Below are 23478 nucleotides of genomic sequence, written 5' to 3'. Positions count from 1 at the left end.
AAAAATCATATATATGTAACGTGTATATTATATATATTAATTTGAGAAAAATCACGTGGAAAAGTTTCGAAAAATTTAATAAAAACCATTTCAATCGATTAATAAGTATATTTACTTAAAAGAAAAAAAATTATATAAAATAATATAAAAGCGATTAAAGTGTTTCAATTTTAAAGATTTCAATTCCGTTAGTATTGAAAATAACTATAATCTTTTGTAATATATGGTTTGGTATGATTTTTTTGTAAATCTTAAAAAAGAATTTAAAAAATATATAAAAAGCTTAGAATTTTAATAAGATTTTTAAATAAGATATTTTTTTCTTTCTATATTAAATGAAAAATGTATTATATATTATGTCTATGAGATACGTTTAAATTACTAAACATTTAGAAATAAATTTAATATTTTTTTTTAAATCTAATCATTATTTTAGCTTCTACATTATAATTAAGATTTTCGTAATATGTTAATTATTATATCCTTTGCGAAAAAACTTTTAATAAAATATAATCTTATTTTATTTTAAATAAATGCATAGGACAGTATATTCTTAGTTAGCTTTTTTTTCTCTATTCTCAATTAAAATAGAACAATTATATTTTATAACATAAAGTCACAATAATCAATTTTTAAAAAATATGTGCATAATAAGATAAGAAAATTAATAAAAAATTCGTAATTTAATATGTTTAATTTCTTCTAAGTATTCAATTTGTAAATACGAAGCAATTTGTGTTAATTTTTTTTATTTTTTTATTTTAAATAAAGTAGTAAAGAGGATGGATCATTTTTTAATTGAAATAAAAATAACTAATAACTATTTCAAACAAAATAAAAAATATATTTATTCAAAATAATAATAATAAATAATATTTATTTGAAATTTACTTTTACTTATATCTAAACACGATCCAAATATATTTTAGATTGTATATAATGACATTGTAACATTATAAATGCTTTTATCATGACTCGTCACTATTTTTTTCCTTTTATTCTTATTATAATTTTTTATTATTATTATTATATTTTTATTATATTAAATTATTACATTAAAAACTTCTTATAAATTTTTACTTTTACAGCATATTTACTTTTGGATAGGTTTTACGAAGTTTCTCAAGATCTGTTACACGCTTCTTAACCACAATTCTCTTTCGAAGAAAAAGTTAATTACGATTTCATCCAAATTCTCGTGAAGCGCGGTCAATGATCGGTTTTTATATGGATTTTATCGAGCATTCCAATAGTTTCGTGCCGACTTCGAAGTAATTTTCACCATTGAGATTTGTTCCAAGAGCTTCGTGAATCCGAGTGTCTACGAGTTGCAGGGTACAGAAAGGTCTCGCTTCAATTTTCTGCTGGTTCGACTACTTCATCGTATTAGGTCGTTAACTAACTTCTGCGAATCGGCTGTAAATGGTGATAGTCTACATTCACAAGGGAAGTTACTCAGACGTCATTTCAAAAAATAACTGTTGGAAGTTATATTATCGAATAACTGGAACGAATACTATTCATACGGAAAATCTGATATTAGCTAAGAAAATGGCATCAAAATCTGCCATAAAAAATAATAAAAATGATATATATATATAATTTATATATAATTTTAAAAACTTAAATTTTAATGTTTTATTTTTTATGTTGAAAAAAATATTCCTAAACGGAATTGTATTCAAAACATGAAAAAATTAAGAAAATTATAATATACTGATTTTATGCATTTAAAGAGATTTACAAAATAGAATAAAAATTTATTTAAAATAAAAAAATAAATAAATTATGAATAAAATTATAAGAATATGTACAAACTTTTATTAAAATCAAAATTTTTGAATTTTAGAATTTCTTTATAAGATAATATGATAGCGTATTAGTTGTGTATTAAATCAATTTATAAATTATTTATTGTTTTAACAAATATCGTTTGGATGTAATATTGTTCATTAAAATTATACATATATTAGTTAGTTTAGATAGCAAGTTTAGATTGATTAAGAAAATTGATCGATTTCGAAATACTTAAAATTTCATTACTTGTCTAAATTCAATTAAATTAATTAATCAAATTTTAATTAAATAATTTTATTAAATATTTATCGATATTAGAAATAATTTAATATAAAAAGAATTTCACAAAAACATTAAAAATTTAATTAAAAAAGATCTAAATTAATTCTTGTTAAACATTATAATATATTTTCCAAATCTATTTAAATTAAGTAAAACTAACATTTATAATAGATTCCATTAAATAAAATGTTTTATTCTAAAAAATTGTATTATAACAAAAAAATATTAGTTCAATATTTTTTTCTATGTATTTTTTATTAAATTTGTAATATTTTAATTAAATTGCGATTTTCGAAATAAGTTTTCTTTAAGAAAATGATAATAAATGATAATAAAATAGAGTGACATTTTTTTATTTTTTTGATTTTGATAACTTTTATTAATAAACAGAAGTTATTTTCTATTATATTTAAGCTGTTAAAATGTAAGAATTTATTAAGAATTAATTTAAAATATAAATTATAAATAAAATTATAATAATTTTCATTGATTGATTTTATGAACTTTTGTTCACTTATTTATTATAATTTAAATTTTTTAATTATAAAGTAGTAAAAATAATTCTAGATAAAGATATATATAGGATAAATTAAAGAAAATTATCATTTCACATCAAATTTTTTTTCTTAGTTCAAAAGTAAAATATTAATATTATTGACTAACAATTAAATAATCAGAAATACGATTAGTTTATGAAATATAAAACATATTGAAGTGTATCTATTTTCAGTATTTACAGGAAATGAAAAAGAAACGACGGAGTTGCTAAATGTCTTGGCAAAAGTTCAATTGTATAACTGCTTTGAAGAGTGGAAAACGCAAATACAATAATGTATAAATTTTGATGATGAATTTTTTAAGATTTCAATAATATTAATATATTCATAGTAATAATAATTATATATTAATATAGTATATATATTAATAATAAATTAAACTATTTACTATTATAAAATAATGCAATATAAGAATACAAGTAAATTGTTTTATTTTCTTAATAAATCAATTTTGTTATTCAAGATTATATTTTTTATTCTTTTACATAACTAATATTTTGATCAAATGCTTTTAAATTTTATTTTTCATAAATTCTTGTTTTTAAATTAATATAATAAAATAATAGATTATTAAATTATTAAAAATAAAAAAAAGAATACATGCATATTTACGATTTGTACGATTCAATTTTATTATATTAATTTTTATGGATTATATATCAAAATATAATAATAATTGTAATACCAAATAACATTATACGAAAATCGAATCGATTATAATATCTACGAATAAATGTTATTCGAGTACTTTAATAATTATTTAAAATAACTTTATTCGAAATTTTTAACTAATTACTTTTTCAATGGATTAATGCCCAACTCTGATGAAAGATTAATACAATGAAAATGTATACTTATAATTCTTCGAATATCGAAATAATTTTAACAATATCGTATCGTATCTTAAATATTTTAACAATTAATAATATCGTACAATGAGTCTTTATTTATATGTTTTAAAAATAGAATAACATTAAAATAATATATTTTGGAAAAAAAAAATCTTCTTATATAAAGGGATATTTTATATTCTATGGTATATATAAGTATCTATGCAAAATTTAAAAAATTAAATTGTGCTTTTGTCAGAATGTATACACAGTCAGTTACAAACTTTGTATGTAAAGCAAAATTATTTAAGCAATTTTTTTTTTTAGAAGAATCATTTTGAGAGATGAAATTAATTCTTAAAGATTTTTTTTTTTAAATATATAATGAAAAATAGAGCATAATTTTAAATACAAAATATTCCGATTCTAATGCTCTATCTCTTTCTTGAAAAAAAATATTCTTAGGTAGAATTGTATCTTAGATAGAGAGAAAATATAAAGGAATACTCCATTTCATATTTTATCAAATTTTTCGTTGGAAGGAAAATTGCTGCATGCATAACTGATTTAATAAATTATATGCTTTACATATACATTTTTGACTTAAGTGAATTTCCTTGTAAGATAGACATATGTATGAAGACTTTTGTGACTGAGAATATATTTCTTAGCAAATATTTTAAAACGAAATATAGAATAGAATGTTATGTTTTTATTTAGCGTTATTTAAAAAATTGAAATTAGGATAAGTATAAAAGGAAAAGCAAATTTTATATAACTAATTATTTTATTTTTTAAACAGTAATAGGAAAATTTCGAACAAAACGATTTTCAACAAAGCAGATAATTATTTATATATTTCGCTCATAAATATTCTAGAGTTTCTTTAGTTTCAGAAAATGAATAATAGTATATATAGTTTGTATATAAATAGAACTTTACCATATACAACTTCAACAATGAATTTGAATAGTTTTAACTTCAAATCTACATATGTATCCCATAACGGGAAATCTATTTGTCATAACTTCAACTAAACCTTTTTTAAAGTAGAATAAATGTTTCTATTTAACTGGAATTATTTTCTATTTTCCAAGAAAATAGAAGTTCTCTATTTATGCAAGAATGCATGGAATAACGTATCAGTAAATACATTTCATTGCATAATTATTTTTACAAGATAAAAAGACGAAAATAAAAAAATTACTATTTAATTTATATTTATCAACATTTTCATTCGATCTCTTCTTAATTGTATGAAAATACATTGTTTATTTTTCAACATATATCTCTTTCAATAATCCGATTATTCAATTATTTGATGAATTTATGATGATCATAAATCTCTAATATGAATCGATTGACAGTCAGCATTTACAGAAACTAGAAGATTTCCAACGAAATATAAAGGCAGGATATTTAGCTTACCAAGAAACGTTCCGTAAATAGAGGATACATTTTATGTAGTTAAATATGTCGTCACTTGCAACGCCATGGAAATCTCTAATTATGATTCACTGTGTTTTACCAAAATGTAACTTATTAGTATAGTATAATTATTAGAAAATTCACATTGTTTCTTTTTTTCCGTAAATATTAATATGTAGATGAAATTTATTTGTAATAAATCATTTTATATTAAACTAATTATTATTTGATAAATATTCAATTGATGTTATATATTTTACTTGTCGGTTAAAAAAAATTGAGATAACAAAAATATTTGAGGAAGAATAATAAATCGATGAATTTATTATTTGAAAAAATAATTTTATTTCTTAATTTAAACTTTGTTCTTGAAATTATATTCAGAATAAAATGTTACAGAATGAATGTGACTAATAGATAATAATAGTAGTAAGTTTACAATAACGTTATTAAAAAAAATAGTAATAATATAAATATTTAAGAAACTAATTATTTTTATAGATAATTAAAATAGATAATAAATAATAATAGCAAAAAATTTATTGATGTATAATAATTAATTTATTTACTATAAAGTGGCAAATTATTTAATATTAATTTATTTTTTATACGAAATTCTTAGCAAATTAAATTTCGTGATTTTAATTGTTATTGAAGAAATAAAGAATTCAAAAAAATTCAAAAAAATTGGTTTTAATACAAGAATTGGAAATAAAATTGGTACCTTACAATTAATATGAAATATACTTAAATTTTATATATTTTTCTTTAAAAAAGATCAAACATTAACATTTTTTTTTATCAAATTTGAATCACTTTATGAAAAATTAATGATATAAAATGACAATACATGCATAAAAAATAGATTTCTTATATATTATTATGTGCTGAATCTGATCAAATCTGAATCTGTAAAAATAATCATGTTAATTATCCAATGACGTTCGAACATGATACATTTGTATTTTTTAACATTTAGGTTATGCATTTTTGTATTAATTCGCTTTTTTGAAGAAGGAAACACATAAGTACTCACATAAGAGTTCGTGAAACTGATTGTTCTGATGTATTCATTAAAACGTAATTCATATAAAAATGCATTATAATCCTAGCTTTATATGAAATGTGACATTAATTTCCTTTTAATTTTAATTTCATCAAAGTTATTAAAGATTTTATTAAAAATAAAATAAAATAATTTTTTGTTCATTTTTTAAATAATAATAATGATCTGAAACAAAGCAAAAGTATTCATATATAAAAAATATTTAATTTTTAACGCTCTATCATCTTGTGAAAATATTCTTAAACGAAATTTCTTTCAAAACATAAAAAGATGTTGAAACTTTGGAAATTGATTTCATTTCTTTGAAGAAATTTTCCAATGATAAAAAATGCGCGCTATAATTCATTATACAGTAAACATGCAAAATTTCATTAAAATCGGATTAGATGAATTTTCTTATGACATTCTTATTCAATTTTCTTATACGATCGATTTCGTGAATCGTTGTAAATGATTAACAATAAGATTGCTTATAAAAGGTGTGAATATATTTGCCTACAAAGGGTTAATAAAATTTCTCCATTTTGAAGAGAAACTAAACACTTGAAGTTGATACATGAAAAAATAAATGTATGTAATAAAGTAGTGGTAATTTCTTTCTAGTTCTCTGAAAATAATTAAGAAAATTTAATGAGAATGTCACACGACCTACGGAGGTAAATTGAGCAAGACATCGTTAGAAACGTCCAACTTAATGGAAAGTGTATAAAGATAAGTATGTATCCCTTCCAATGACATTATGAGATTTCGTAAAAGTCGAGAATCGTTAAACAACAATCTCTCTCCTTGTGCTAGTCATATCAACAGAAACATAATTGATGCAATAATAAATATAAATCATGGTTAAAAGTAAGAACTATAAACTGTCATTATTTGATCCGATGTGAGGAACATTCTCAAAAGGAAAGCAGTATGATGCTATAGAAGAAAGTTTTGCTGTAATTAGCAGGATTGGTGAAAAATAGATTTTTCAAATAAATATTTTTCTTTTTTTAAACGATATAAGATTTTGTAAGTAAACTTTTCTTTAATAGTACATATGAAAAAATAATATTTTAAATAATAATATAGCGGATATTATTTTGAAATGATTATTTTTATGTATAATACTATTTCATGTAAAAAATTTCAAATAATACATTTTTAATAGTTTTTAATTTTAATTAATATTCATTAGTATAATTATTATTTCTTATAATTTTTTATATTTTATATTATTATACATCTTTTATACTTCTATTTTAGTTGGATCTATAAAATTTTTTTCATTCATTTTTTAATATTTAATTTTTTTTCATATAAATTATTTATTATTCGTGATATGATCTATAATGATTTCTATAATAGAATAATTCTAATTATAAATATAATTAAAGTGATTTTTAAATTTAAATACAAATTTAATTAAATTATTATTACTTATATATAAATAAATTCATGTTGTCATAATATTTTTATAAATCATTTAATACGTTCTATCATTTTTCTTAAACATTTTTCTTATTATATACATTCAACAAAATTTTAAAAAGATATAAAAATACATTTTTTGAATAACGAAAATTTTCAGATTTAATTACTAAAAACAATTATCTAGCAAATTATAATTTATATTATAATTTTATTTTCTACTTAAAACAATCATATAGATGTTGATATCCAATTCTCTTAATTTTTGTAACTTATATTTAGTGATATTATCTGACTTATACTATAAGATTTATTTAAATTTAATGAATTAATAATGAATATATAATATAAGAAGTCTTTTTATAATAAAGTTATTTCAAAAATTATAGAAATAACATGTACGTAAAATGTAAAATATAAAACTTTACTAGATAAATAACATGTAAAAAGTAACAAACATTCTTTGTCTTTCTTCGAATTATTCATTATATATCAATTGTGATAACTTGTGTATTATGATTTGTAGATTCTAAGAAATGATTCTTCCATGGTTATAGGACGGTTTAGTGACATAGTCCAGCTAGGAATGTCGTTAATTCCTAGAGAGAAAGAGAGATCACACGAAGGTCATCGTGCTACTGTTTCCTGGCTGCATGAACGTTCAAGATCCAGAATGGTGGGTGTTGTCGAAGTGACATGGCCACGTGATCGTTATCGAACCGTTAGCTATTCATTTATTCGAGCGTAACAGTTGCCTGTTTGCAAACTGTGCGTCCTTTCTAGGGAAGGAAGCGAGAGATATACAGAGAAGAATGCAATTGCGTAGGTGTAGGCTGTGCTTTGTCAGATACGTAGGCTTTTTCCATAATGACATTATTTTTCTTGGAAAAGATATTCAAATACGATGAACTTCTTCTTGGAAATGTGAGTATTAGGATGGAACAAAAAGACCAAAATTGGATATGATTATTTTTTAGTATAAAAAAATTAAAAAAAGTTAGTTCTAAATATTGTATATATAAAAAATAAATTTTATTCTAAATTAATTTTTAAAGTGTAACAAGATAGTATTAATTTTTATTTCTTTTTAAACATTTAATTATTTTTAAATCTTATTTTCATATAAATTATAATATTCGTTTTTAAAAAATAAAAGTTTTTGTAAAATGATCATGATCATTAACTAAACATTATGCTATTAACAATATAACACTTTTTTTAAATATGTGTTCAGACTGGTTATTTAGCCGTATAATATTGATACATTATTGATATTTTAGTTTTTAATCTATGTAATAATTAATATAATATATTTTTATTAAAATTTTTAAATAATTTAAAAAATTAATTTTAAAAAATAATTTTTTATTTATGATAAATTTTTCTGTATTATTAATATTTGATTCAATAAACAAATAAGTTAATTTCTAAGTTTTTAATTTATTTAACTTCTTAATGTTTTTAATCTGTAGTCTAATTAAGTGTAATTTTAGCTATATTAAAAGATTTTACAACCAATCTTATTGACTTTCTTTCTATATTATTTCTAATTTATTTTCTATATTATTTGCATAATATAATTTTGTTTTTTAGATATATATTTGAGATAAATTTATTAATATTTTAAAAATTAAAAAAAAAAAAAATAAGTGCAAAGTTCAAAATAGAAATAAAATTGGAAGATACAATTCTGAAAGGAACATCCTTTCATAATCACTCATTGGATCCACAAATTTGAATAAGTAATAAATTAAAAATTTAATCAACAATTACTTCAAAATAGAAATTAATTATTAATAATACAGAAATTTTACTTTTGATGTTAATCAAAATTCAATCGTGTATTATTATGTTTCATACAATGATTTAATTGGCATGAAGGATTATCGTTAGAAAATAAAAAAAAATGATCATTCTGAGCAGATTTTCCATCTTGAACTCACAATATCTCGTTCAATACGCATCTCTTTCGTGCCATCTCTCCTACATAATATGAAACGAGTGAAAACATAGATCGTTGAGGGAAAATCGAAAGGAAAATAAATCAAAGGTTGATGATTCCAAAGAAAGACCGGTTCCAAGAATTGGCCGGTGAATTCGGTTGAGCCAGAGCAAGCTGGGGAGCGGCGGGAAAAAATGGGCCACCGCTCCAAATTTGTTAGTCCCGCTTCCGGGCGGCTGAACGAGCCGCTCCCAAAATAAGGCTCGTGAGAATCAGGGAATTCCACTCCCACGTTCTCTCGATGTTGAGATGCCGCGTGAGGGTATGGCACATCGCCAACCTGACGTCAAAATTGCGGAGAACACGTCTCTTCTTTCGTTATCTTACTTTTGTTTCGCGTCTCCCTTCAAGTCTCAGCCTTCTCTTCTATGCTTCGAACCATGTTCTTTCCTCCATTGTGAAATTTGAACATTGATTAATCCAAAATCTGTATGATACATCATCGTTGCTCTGTGAAATAATCGAAAATGAAACGTGGACGTGCAATGGAAGCTTTCCGATGATATATGTATTTCGAGGAATGTTACAGAAATATTACTTTGCTAGCTATAGCGAGGCAGACTTCAGTGGAGTGAAATTATTTAGAAAATGATTAAAGAATTAAAGAATTGATTATTTGAGAAGATAACATTTATTTTTTAATTAAAAATTTATTGTAAATGATACTTAGAATAAATATCGAATATAATAAGTGTGTAATGATAAAAAATAGTAATAATATAAAAATATAATATAAAAAAAAAAGTAATAATATAATAGTAATAATAAAAAAAATAATATAAAAATTGATGATTATACATTAAGTAGTAAATTATTTTCATCAAAATTAAGTATTGAATAATAATATCAAATCACAAATAATTTATTTTGTGATGTGACCAATAGTGTTATTATAATGTCAGATATTGATTTAATAGAATCTCTCATCGGTTATTCGAATATTATATTATTCTGTATAGTATTTCTAGTTATGACAATATTTTTTTCTTTTACAATAATAATTAAAAAAATTAATTTGACATTAAACAATACATTTACACAATATATATAAAAAGAAATTTTAAAAGATGAAAAAGAGATGAAAGTGCTATATAATATAATATATATAATATTGGAAAATCCATTACTATTAAAAAATAGAAAAGTATTTACCAAATACGTTTTTTTTCCAATTTTATAAAAACCATTTTTTATTTCATTATCATTATCTCAATTTTGTTGTAAATAAGTTTATTATTTTTCTTAAAATATAGAATAATTAATAAATAATTCATCTAAGAAAATATATTTCATTATCTGAAAATTTATCGGAATTATATTTTATAGTTTCGTCATTAGTTTAAATAATAAAGATTCTAGGTTCTATTCCATTTGTATCATCAATCAGTAAAATAGAAATTTTTATAATGGATTACTCGATGACGTTGCTAGAAATTTACCATTTACCCTTATCGATATCCTTACCAGAATGAAGTTTTCTTTATTCTTTATTTGAGCAATGAAAGATTGTTTTCCTTTGTTGTGATTAATTTCCAGCCAATTTCTAATTTTTATGAGTTATTGTTATTTTGTTTTTTGTTGATATTGATAAAAATATTTTGTTTGTTGTATCTCTGTTAAAAATGCTGAAATATTTCTTGAATGTGTTGGTGTTAACACATTCAATACGATACCAAAAATGAAAGAACAATTCTCGATAGTGGATGTATCGATTTTTTGATATATATATAAAAAAAAAAAAAAAAAAAAATTGCAGAACGACGAAAAATCCAAAACTGTATATATTGAATACTCGTATAAAACGTGTATGTAAAGAAAACTATATAATTGAAAAATTTTTTATACTTTTTTATTTGAAAAAAAAAATCCATAACATAACCGTATGAGCCATTCACTATAGAATAGAAAATCCTTATTTCAAGTTACATTAGATTAAGAAACTCGTTATATTTCCATCGGATCTTCATTGAGAAGAACAGTTGTTTAATCGTATTTTCATGATTTATTGTTAATTAATTTGTGAATATTGAAACTTGATTGCAGTGAGATTTAATATAAAATCTTTATTTTTGTTCTCTTGTCAATGGTTACATACAATGACTGATTTCAAAATTTAAGACTTATGAAATTTTAAGGAAATAGATATGTTGCTGATATACATAAAAGATTATAAAATATAAATATATATTCAAGGTATTAAAAAAAACATTCAAAATTCGTATGAATAATTCACACAAAAATTAAATTACTTACAATTATTAAATAAAAATTTATAAAATTAATAAAAATGATAGTTTACAATTACTAAATAAAAATTTATAAAATTAATAAAAATGATAGTTTTTAAATGTCTTGTAACAAAAATTTTTTTGTGAAATACTTTTGTTTCTTATTAGAAGTTATGAATAGCAGAAAAGAATCTTATCTTTATATTTTCTTTCCTAGTGTAAATAATATCAATCACGAAAAGTGAATCAACGAATTGTTTGAAGCAGAATGAACGCAGATCATGGATCTTGGCATTGCACTTGTAATATATTAACGTGAATTTACACACGGTTAGAATATTAAACTATTTTTAACCTTTGAATGATCCACTAAGTTCGTTTCGATTTTGCTTGTTAAAAATAAGATAAATTAAAAATTTCATGAATTAATGAATTGTACAATGTTTGTACAAATTGAAAAATGAATATACGTTAAAAGTTTATATCGCAATGTTTATTTTATTGTCAAATATTTAGATTTTAGATAAATTATAAATGTAAGTATACTAATTAAATGTATAATATTTAATATATGGAGAATCAATTTTGCAATAAATAAAAAAATTAATATCAATTGATCACACAAATATCTTTATTCAATAAATTATAAGCAATTTAAGATGAATAGAATCTTTTCACTCTATGTTTCATTTATTTAAATTGCTAACTTAAATTGTTTAGGCCTTTAATATATTAATTATTTGTATCATATTTATATATGTATCATATACATATATAAAACAGATTAAAGTATTTTAATTATTGTTAAATATAAATAAAAAATAAATATTTTTTTTAAGAAAAGAAAATTTTTTTTCTTGTATATTGAAAAGGAAAATGATAATATAATGTTTCAAATAATTATCTCTTGAAAATTAAGTTTATGTATTTGTAAATGATTTACTGAAAGTTTAAACATATTTGAATTTTTAAAGAAAATTATAAATAAATATCTAATACAAAAATTCTATTTCAAATTCTATTTGTTTGTCTTAAAAAAAAATGCGTAACTTTTTATTAAAATGGAATATTTCAAATATTAAGAAATAAAGAAAATGTATATTATTTTGTATTTAACAAATATTTTTGAAATATGTATATTATGAAATAGATAATATCAAGTTTATATTCAAAATAATATATTAATTTGTATAAAATTTAATTTTATCGTATTATATATCATATTATGCACTACAAATGTAGTTTTATAAAATAATATGTTTTGGTATTGTAAAGAAAAATTAAAAATTAACAAATATTATGGGACAAATATCTAGAAGACTTTTCAAGACTATTTTAAAAGAAATATTATTGTAAGAAGATAATGGATTTACGTTCAATAATTATCATACATATATTATGTATGTTTATATGTTTTATATTATATGTATAATAATATATTATATATGTAAATATATAATATAATACCCATTTATATATATATATATATATATAGTAATATAATAGTAATATAATAGTAATGATGCACATTTAGTTTTCGAAATACATAAAAATCGAGAATTTATTGTTAGCTACTTGTCTCTATTTTATCTGCAAAACATTATTTTTAAGTTATTTTGTTATAAATTATACATAATTTAAATTTTAACGATAAATATGCTTGTAATTTGAATATCAATTGACGTAAAATACTTACATATGAAAATATGTTTAAAACATAATTTTTTTTTTGTTATATAATCTATAAGTTATAATATTGTAAATTTCTTTAACACTTCCTAAAATGTAAAATAATATACATAAAATAATTTTATTGCTTTATTTAAGAATTATTTCTAATTTAATATCGTGAAATTTGATATTGAATATTTAAAAATATTTAAAAAAAGAAGAATAAAAATGATGTAAAAAAAATTAATCAAATTAATGATTAATGTTAAATTTTCTTTTGTAATCAAAAAAAATATATATATACAATTAAACAAAAATATTTAAATTAAAAAATTAAAAATATATAATTAAAAATATTTTTTAATAATTTCAACATTACATTGAATATTTCAAAAATATTATTAGCTACAATACAATATCTAATAATTTTCTCTAAAAATTATGATTGTATAGAAATTTTTTATTTAAATATATATAATTTTTATTCAAAATATTTATAATTTTTTTTCTAAATAAAAATTCAATAAAATCTGGTAATTCTTCTCCTCTATTTATGCTTATTAGACAATTTCAGAGCTAAGCTGATTTTAAATGATGTGAAATTGATTAATTTTTGTTTGACTGATTGAAAATTGTTTAATGAATGATGTTGCCTGTAAACATACGTTAAAATAGTGAATTTTTTATAGATTTAATATTAATAATTTTATCTATAATATAATGAAATAGGATATATATAAGTAATGATAAAAGATAGAAAATTTAAAGAGCAATTTCAGACATTAAAACAAATATATATAAATTGATATGCAAAAATATTAGTTGAAGATTATTTTTCAAATTATAAACAATTTAATTTTTAAATGAAAATAAAGTGTAATAAAGATAGAATCTTGTCTTCTATCGCTATTATTTATTTCCTTTAATACAAAATTGTTTATGGCTTGAATAATAAGCTTCAATAAATTATTTCTTTTATGTAATTTTTATACTTATTTTTCTCACTCTTTAAATTTTTTATTCATATTATTTAAACATTTTGAATATTAGTTTTAATTTTTAGATAACAATATAAAAATTTAAGCTTGAAGAGTTAATTAAACGTACAATAAATGAAATAAAAATAATTAAAATTTCAATAATTATTATAATCACTTTTCAAACTTTATATCTACTTTGTTTAGACATTTATATTAGACAAATATCAATTTTAATTTTCAAATATTAATATAAATATTTAAATCTTGATTAATTAAGCGCACAATAAATAAAATTAAAAATAACTGAAAGTGAATTAATTAAAATTTCAATAACTATTATTATTTTTATAATCACTTTTCAAATTTTCTTTTTTAATTTTTAAATAAAATAAAAGTTTTGAACTATTAACCAAATGCACAATAAATGAAATTAAAAATAATCAAAATAAAATTTTAATAACTTATTATTCAATATTTTCTTTTGTTTATATATAATTTTGATATAAAATCGCAATAATTAATAAATATTTTTTATTTTATTCTATCAATTTGCCAGTGTAATTTACCAAGAGTTAAAAGTTTATAGCACGACTTCCTGGTCCGTTGTTTGCCGTTGGAAGAGCTAAGTGACGAATGAGAGCAAGTCAGCAGACCGATTCCCCAAATAATCATGGACAGGACGGGATGACACGTTCCGAAAATAAGGATTGTCCATGTCAGGGAATTCCGCCGACACGTCCTCGGGTTTGGAATCGTGTGAAAGGACCTGGCACGTTTTCAAGCTGACGTTAATTCCCGTTTATTTCGCGTCAACCGTTCACCAAAATATTTTTCTAGGCCTATTTTAAAACCAGCTGTGGCTTTCTTTCGTCACGGAAGTCATGAAAGATTCGTAAATACTTTAACTTGTTGAAAACATGTAAATACAGAATAACACCTTTTTCGCTCATTGATTATAAATTTTCTATCGTTAAGTTTTAACATTTTTTTTAATACTATTTGATTTTTTGAAGAAAAAAGAGGATAAAATGAATCATTCAATTTAAATGAAGCAATAATATATATCTGCAACAATATATTGTAAAATACTTTTCTTTTCATTATTTGATTTTATTAGATTAGATTGAGTAGAGTTATTGCAGATAAAGAATGCCTAAGATTATAATAATTATAATAATTTCATTTTTATATTTGTAAAAATTGGAACTAGGCAAGAATTTATAAGAAAGTATAAATTAATGTGACATCTGGTGACGATTGCTGAAATTATTTAAAGTTATATAAAAAAATTAAAATTAGAACGTTAAATATTAAAATTAAAAATTAATAATAAGTGTCAGATAATATAGTAGAAATATTGATAATTGAAATGTTAAGAAAATCAATGAAAATATTTTACATCAAGTTTTAAACTTCATGCAATTGATATTATTTTATATATTCTTAAATTTGTATTTATTGTGAGGTTAATATGCTACTTATATGATGAAAAAGAATGAATAGAATTTATATAATAATTCAAATTAATATAATGTTCAAATATATTAAATATATTATAAATTGATATGAAATAATTTCTTGAGAGAAAATAAATGAAAAATGTAAAATAAAATCTATTGTTTGCAAAAAGAAAGAAGAAAATAATTTTAAATATAGAAATATATTCTACTGAAAAATACATTAAAATTATTCTAAATTATGTTAATGTTATATAGCAAAGATATTAATTCATAATAATATGAACTGTGTAAATGTCAATAAATAAAAAAAAACATTTCATATAAAATCATAACTATTTATTTCATACTTGTTACACACTAGATGGCATCATTTTCTTATTTTATGATACAATATCATATTAACATGTAAAAAATGTGGAAGTTCAAATAAAAAATAATTTCTTTTCAAAAATTATGTAGAGTATTGCAAAATTACAAATGTAATACAAAATTGTACCTGTTTTTATAATTACATTCTAAAATATAAAAAACCAATGGATTTTTAAAGTAATCATGACAAATAAATCTAAAATATTTTATCTATTTAAAAAATTATGTATTTAGATAATTTATTAATTATGTATTTATTAAATAATTAATAAAGAATATAGATAAAATATAGATAGAATAAAATAGACAAAAATAGCAGTAATTTTAGATATTTTTAATTTTATTGAGACAATAAAATTTCTATCTACTAATGTATATTTTTGCATATCTATGAAATTTATGAATTTTTAAATTTATTAAAAAAAATTAAATTAAATTTTTTCTTTTTCAAAATTGGTTAAATATATGATTATGAAATTATTTAAATATATGATTTACATTGAACGATAAAATATTGTGTAACTTTCTAATATAAAAATATACATAATTTTTTAAGAAAAGATTATATTTTATTTTTATTTATATTTATTTTTTTACCTCATCATTATTTTATATAAATAATATTTCAATCATTTTTCAAACAATGTTGCTTAACTTCGAGTAACATCCTATTATATTTATGAAAGAAAGGGATTTCATTGACAAAGAAGAAACGTTTCAGTTAACGATTCACTTCTTTTGTTTATCTCTAATCGATTCATTGGAATACACTTTGCATTCGAAGCGAATAAAAAGATTGATGTCCTCGAACGGAAGTCAGTTTCCCACTTGTTCGATCGTGCCTGGAAATAAAATAGATCATGTACATGGAAGAAAAGAAACCACTTTTAATCAGTTTAATTAAATGTGATTTTCAATTACTTGATTGCAAAATTGATTTTACTCCATTGGATATGGACTTTAGTTAAGTATTAAAATAATTGTAAGTTTTCAATGTTCGTTACTTCATCATATTTCTTCTTTCGTAATAATTTCACGTAATAATTTTTATGTTTAAAGAAATTTAAAAAAATAAAAAAAAAATATGAAGAAATAATTTCACATAAAAAAATAAATTAGCTTCAATAATAATATATTATAGTTATGAAAAAATAAGTTAATTATAATTATAATAATTTATATGTTAAAGTAATCAGCTTTACATCTACTTTAATAAGATTTAATTTAATAAGATTTAATAAGATTTTTTTTTTAAACGTCTTCCTCGAAATACAATTTCTATTTGAAAAATTTTTTAAAAAAATATAATAGTTAAAAAAACTGCATGTATTATTTCGAATGGGATATCCTGTAAATAAATACAATAAAGACGCTTCGTTCAAAGTCATTAATATTTGTGTTATTCCTCTTGCTATGTTTCGACACTATGTGGCGTTGCTTTCTCGTTTTGTAACGTAATCTATTACAATATATAACATCTAACGAATATCGAAATGTTCAGGTAATAAAATAATACAAATATTTGTTAAAAAATGATACATAATTCATATATTACATTACATATATAAGTATATAGAGTATTGCCACAATACAACATGAAGTTGTATTTGTTGTTTTACACTTATATAGTAAGTGTAATGAACCAAATGTGGTTCTTATGAACATTTAGAAAATATTCTAAATGTAATTTTTGTCCGAAAAGATCATTTGATCTGTCTATGGGAATTAAATCTGGAATCTTAAGTCTGGAATCCAGATTTAAATTCCAATATTATTATTGCAATAAATAAGATATGTTATTATTTAATATGAAAGTACGAATTTTTATGTATATGTTTAAAAAATAAAACTAAAATAGAGATTTGCTTTATTTCTCAAATATCAAAATGAGTATTATACTTTGAATATTTTGTGTCTTTTGCAAAATTAAAATTAGTGATAAGAAAAATAATATAATTATAATTTCAATTATTAACAATTACGTAATGATTTTGGAAATTTCTGCAAATATCATTGAAAATGTAAAGATGACAAAACTTACCATTATGATACATTAAGAAATATTTACAAATATCAGAAATTGAATTTATGAATTAATGATTTAATAATGATTGAATATTAATTAATAAACGCTTCTTATAATCCTAGATTTGATGTCAATCATATAAATACATTAACGGCAATTCGATATTTTACAAATTGAAAATAGGGAAGAATATAAAAACTATCACATATAATTTAATCAATAAATTAATTACTTTCCATCCTATTAACATGATTTAAAAAAAATTGATTTAAAAAAAATATATAAATAGTTGTCATTATATTAATGTAGTATATCAATTAAATTGCATTAGTCAATTATATATTACAATAAAAAAGTTTCTTATTAAATTAATTCGATAAATAATAAAAAATTTAAATTTTACATACAATATTTTTTTTATATATATTTGATAATATGTCAATAATGATAAATTATTTTGCAATGTAATAATATTTAAAATTGGTCTCATTTTAATTAACATATTGTATTAGTCTAAATACATGAAATATTATTTTTAATACAATGTAGTATTAAAAATTATTTTAAAAACCATTTATATTCAAATAAATAAAATAAAGAATAATATTATAATTAAATAATGTAATTAAAAAAAAATCATTTTTTATTCAAATAAGTTATTTATTTTATTATTTTAATAATCTTTAGTAATAATTTATGTATTATTTAAATAATTATCATTCAAATATTTTATTTAGATAAATACTCAGTCCCGACGATCAATTAGAATAAAAATTTTTGACAAAAAATCAAATTTTCACTAATTCATAATAAAAATATATTTTAAATTATTTTAATTTACAATAAAAATGACAATTTTGAATTTTGAACATTTTATTATCATTAAAAAAAAGTGCAAAATTTTTTTTGAAAAATTTTCTAGAATAAGTCTAGAATAATTTCAAATGTTTTTTCTTGTTAATTATACATATATATTTCATAATCATAAAATTCTATTAATAGTCTTTTTTCGCACTTCTTTATAATAGATAATAATTTATGATATTTCAAATTTTACAATAAAACACAAGCTCATAATTTTAAACACGATCAATCGTAAAGATGTTTACAAATGAGAAAAAAAAGTAGAAAATATTTCTCGGAGAAGTTCAATTTCCAAGAAAGTTTCGCCTTCATCGCATTGTTGATGGTTCGATTCAATCTTTGCAAATTCCTTTCTTTCTCTTTTTCTATGCTCTTCTTTCTCCCTCTAGGCTTGCTTCCGTGAAACTTTCATAATGTCATGAATAACGTGTTACCGGCAGTTCCAATCAGAAAAGATCGCACGGTAAAAAGTTTCTTCGATGATATTTTCTTAATTGTTTCAAAGTGAGAACAAGTCACTTTTTTCGATATCTAATTCTTACACCGAAACATTATTATTAATATTTTTGCAATGATAGGATATCTTGAAACAATAAATAATAGGGAAACAATCTTATTTCGATAATTGACTTTTCAAATATGAAATTAAAATTAAGAAAAATTTTAAATAAATTAAAATAAATATATACTGGAATACTGAAATATTTATAAACAAATGATTTATGCAAAAAATATTTTGTGAAAATAAATATTATTTTGTAATAAAATAACTATAAAAAACAATCAAACATGATTTTTTTTTTAATTTTTTTGATTAAAAAATATTATTATATACTATTATCTGTATATAATTTATTATATATTATATTATATTCTTATATAATTTAATATAATTTATGTGGTAAGTAGATATTTTAAAATATATATTGTTTGACGTAGAAAAAATCGTGATATTTAAAATTAGAAAATTTATAAAATCATATTTATTATTTTAAATTAATTGAAATTATTAACGTTCTTTATATATTATATAAATATTAATGATTTATAGAATCTTAATTTTAAAAGTCAAAATTTTCTTTCGATATATATTTACATTTATTTTTATATGCCATTTAAGTGTAATAAAGTGAAATAATATTGTTTCTCGAAGATATTAATAGAATGATCACTTGCACGTGTAATTAGAAATCAAAATAAATGAGTAGAGATTATTATATACATTGATCGTTTCGATTAACATATACGCTTTTTCCTAGAATAAATTGACAGAATCTATTTGCATTACTATATTTTTAGTTTTAAATATGTATGCACATCAGTATAGGGAAAAGTTGTTAAAAAATAATAGATTTAATAAAAGTCAAGGTTATTCAATCGGTGATAATTTTATAAACAGTCGAATAATACAATTGTTAACAAAACATCACATGAATAATTAAACTTATATTACAATAATTTTATAATTTAGTAGATTAATTCTCATTATTAGAAATATCTAGTATAATAATATATAAATAATAATAATATAATAAATAATAATATATATGTATTTATATACATATATTTATATAATACCATAAAATTGTATTTTTACATAAATTCAAGTTTTGCTTTATTACTATTGTTATGTTTTATTATTAATGCTATTTTAATTCTTCCATTGATATCTATTGATTTAGAGATTTAGTGTCTATATAAGTTAAAGTTTCTAATATTGACTAGGATACAATATAATAATTGTATTGTTCAATAAAAATTTAATTTTATAATATAATATTTTATATAAATAATTATTATATGATTTTTACAAAAACCTTAAATACAAATCCAATTATCTGTACTTTTCAATAAACACGAATTATTATAAAAACAATATGCATTTTTTTAGCAAAAATAAGATATTACATGATAATTAAAAACATTCAAGATTCAAATTAATTTTAAAAAACATCAAATCTCTATTTCATTCATATATTATATGTATGTATATTTGAATTGTTTAATAACTTTTTATTAATAACTTATAAACAAAGCGGAAACGAAAATTTTTATAAAGAAAAATTTATTTGAAATTATTTGAAAAGTTATTTGAAATTACTTTAGTTAAGCTTAATTTCTATATTTTTGACATTCTATATATACAGAATGTCAATATATATATATATATCGATGGATGCTAGAAGCAAAAATAAACACAAAAGTTAATATACAAAAATGTTAGTTGAAACTCATTTATTAAGCAATTTAAGATGCGAAACGGAAACAAAAAGAGACTATTGTTTTTGTCACCTCACTTTATCTCTCTTGCGTTTCATCTAATTAAATTTAAACTATTATAATTTAATGAATAAATCTTAATTTATTAAATTAACATTTTTGTAAATTTTTGGCTCTCTATCGATTCTCTAATGATATCCCATGAATATATTACATCATGTATGTATATATATATTTCGAGAAAAATATCGCAATATATTATAACTGCAGAAATGTAATTCGCAGTTTCCAGAAGTAAAACGTTTGAGATGTATCTTAGTTCTATGGTCTTCGCAGTTTTCTTAGCTAACATAACCTTTCTTTAGAAGCAAAAGTTTATGTGACGATGATTCATCGTCACGTTTTGCTACATTACGTTTCGCTACACGTGTCATTGCGAAATTCTTTTTTTACCGTGTGTATGAACAATATTTTCTTATTTTTTCATTTCATTGAATCAATTCCATTCGTGAGAATTAAGAGTCTTTGATTAAATTTGTGATTCTTATTCATTTTTTTTTAAATACATTTTTTTACAATTGATTTGTAGTAGTAATACATAATCGTAATGCATTTATTTAGTTTATTTTTGTTTTGATCAATTGTTTATCGTTTAACTATCATGTGTTGTCGTTGACCAGATTTATTTTATTCAAAATGGTACATTAAGAATGATTATAAATGTTTAATTGAATTACAATCTTATGCTACATAGTAACTATTTATAATTCAATATATAAACTTTCTATGAAAAAAAATTTATTATTTTATGTAACTATTTTTTATCAGTAATTTAACGTAATTTTAATTTATATTATATGAAGAAAATATACATAAGCTTTTATAAGAACTTATCTTTTTTATATTGAACATTTGTTTTTTACTTTGTATGAAAATTGTATGAAAATTTAATATTTGTATTTATATAATACAATATATTATTAATATAAATATTTATAAATATATATTATTATAAACATTATAAACATAAAAAAATTAATAACAAATTTTATTTTTAATAGTAATATAAGAATTATTTTATAAGTTTGATTATAAGCTTGAAAAATACTTGAATATAATAAAATAAAATAAATAAAAATAATTAAATAAAAAATTTTTTTTTTTGAGATATGCTAAACTGATATCACTTCATAAGTATGCAAAACGTCATGTCAGTAAATAAAGATTAATGCTTTTGAAAACTACAAAATTCTGCTACTTCAAAAAATAATTTTTTCGTAAATAATTAATTTGATTAAAAATACTTTTCCTGGATTTCTAATTCATTAAATATTTTAAATATTATGATTTTTTGTAAAATATTAATAATACAAAAAAAGAAAATACTTGAAGTTTCTATTAAAAAACAAAAATATATATTTATGAATTATAATGTAATTTGAAAAAACAAAAGTTAAAAAAAAAGGAAATAAAAATTGCTTTAAAGTTTCATTTCAACATTAATAATTTCTATATTACGATATATTAATATATCAAATTCTCATCATAAATACTCTTACAAAACTATTTACTAATTATAATAATATTATTGATGAATAAACAAATTATATAAATTTTAATCACAAATAATTTTTTAATAATTTTATGTAAAATCATTAAAAAAGTAATTTTTATAGTAAAATTTATTTTTTATTTTGTATAAAAAAGTTTATTATTAATACAATTAACTCATAAATTGTAAAAATTTATTAATGATATTAATTTAATTGAATAAAAATTCTCATTTAATCCCATTATTTTAATTATTATTAAGAAATATTTATGTATTATACAGAAATAATAATATTCATCGTTTTTCATTCATTTCAAAAGAGTGTCAATACTATTAGACTTCTACACATATAAAAAAGAGATTATCTATTGATGTCTTTGGTATATAGCAAATATATTGTGTGTACACTGTAATAAATTTCTAAGAAAAACTACATCACGAGTCAGAAAATTTTGCTCTCGTAATCCTTGCAATTGTTCGCATTTACGACTGACGTTAAATATATATTTTTTTATATTATTTTTCGATGAATCAATTTTTTTTTTTTAATTATTGCAAGATTTCAATTATTCTTATGTACAATATATTACATCTCATGTATTACATATAATAGAAGATTAAAATACAATTAAAATAATAAATGAATTTTATTAAGATTTGGAAATTAGTAAAAAATTAATAATTAGAAATAATAATTAGAAAATTTATTATCTTTTTATGAAATAAAAATGAGTCA

This window comes from Apis florea, unplaced genomic scaffold, assembly GCF_048593485.1.
Source record: "Apis florea isolate Af1SG1 unplaced genomic scaffold, ASM4859348v1 contig_1794_pilon, whole genome shotgun sequence".
Classification (NCBI taxonomy): domain Eukaryota; kingdom Metazoa; phylum Arthropoda; class Insecta; order Hymenoptera; family Apidae; genus Apis; species Apis florea.
The sequence above is the reverse complement of the archived record's forward strand: the minus strand, read 5'-3'. Positions refer to the sequence as shown.